Raw genomic sequence first — 958 nt, forward strand, 5'->3', positions numbered from 1 at the left:
CTACTCTTTCCATTATAACGAAGTAGCGCGAAAAAAATCTGTCTCACAATGACTGAACGTCATTGGTGTACAATGCAGACCCTATCCCGCAGGGACTGTCGCCTCGTACACCAGACTTCTGATATTAATGTACCCATTGTCGACGTGATTGGTGATTTTGGAACCCGCCTATCCCACCTTTCTTTATACTATGTCCTGTTGGTGAAGAAGGCAGTTTAGTTCAATGTGTTTTCTGAGAAAAGCAAAGATCCGCATCCCCTGATTTGCACAAATAAATTATGTATAATGTTCGTTGCTGATTATTTCACCTCACTGTCGATTTAGGGTTAAAGCGAACAGCAATCGGTCTTCTCATTGGCTAGAAAAGTCACTTATGTTCAAGCCAAACATGTAATGTTGTCTCTTTCAGATGAAAACTGGGAAGTGAAAATAAAAGGCGTATACGTCTACCGGGTTAAAGCGCTGGTCATCAGGTTCCCTGGTGGTCCAGTGGTTAGGATTCGGCGCTTTCACCGCCGAGGCTTGTGTTCAATTCCCGGTCAGGGAATAACGCTGTTCACGAAACAGTAGATGTCGAATTGTAGTTCAACAGAAAAGAACTCTGCCAGAATGAGTCAAGTGACGTTTGTCATTCTACGTCAGGGCCACAAGCGCAGCAGGTAGAGAATAAATACCGAGTCAGGAACAAGCTGATTGGCTGAAAAGTGAGAGGGATGTTGACGCAACTGAAAATCTGGGTAGTAATGGGCTCGATTTTTTTTTTGCTCACTCAGACACAATTATCTCTCACATCTGGGTCCAAATCTTGGCGGTGATGACAACAGGAAATTATTCAGTCCATCGAGGTCACAGGAGCTGAATACAATTAAATACGCTGAAGGGAATTTCCACTCACTGAGAGACCGTGCAAATGCTAAACGGAGGGTAAGTGAGCGGAATATAATCTAGCTGCATGTTT

The 958-nt window shown here is 43.7% G+C and overlaps 1 non-coding gene across 1 annotated transcript; it reads left to right on the forward strand.

Annotated features, from left to right (window-relative positions):
* Positions 1-475: 475 nt before the first annotated feature.
* trnae-uuc lies at positions 476-547 on the forward strand. The gene has a single exon. It is a non-coding gene; the product is annotated as a tRNA-Glu (tRNA).
* Positions 548-958: the final 411 nt, after the last annotated feature.

This window comes from Scyliorhinus canicula, unplaced genomic scaffold (genome assembly GCF_902713615.1).
Source record: "Scyliorhinus canicula unplaced genomic scaffold, sScyCan1.1, whole genome shotgun sequence".
Classification (NCBI taxonomy): Eukaryota; Metazoa; Chordata; class Chondrichthyes; order Carcharhiniformes; family Scyliorhinidae; genus Scyliorhinus; species Scyliorhinus canicula.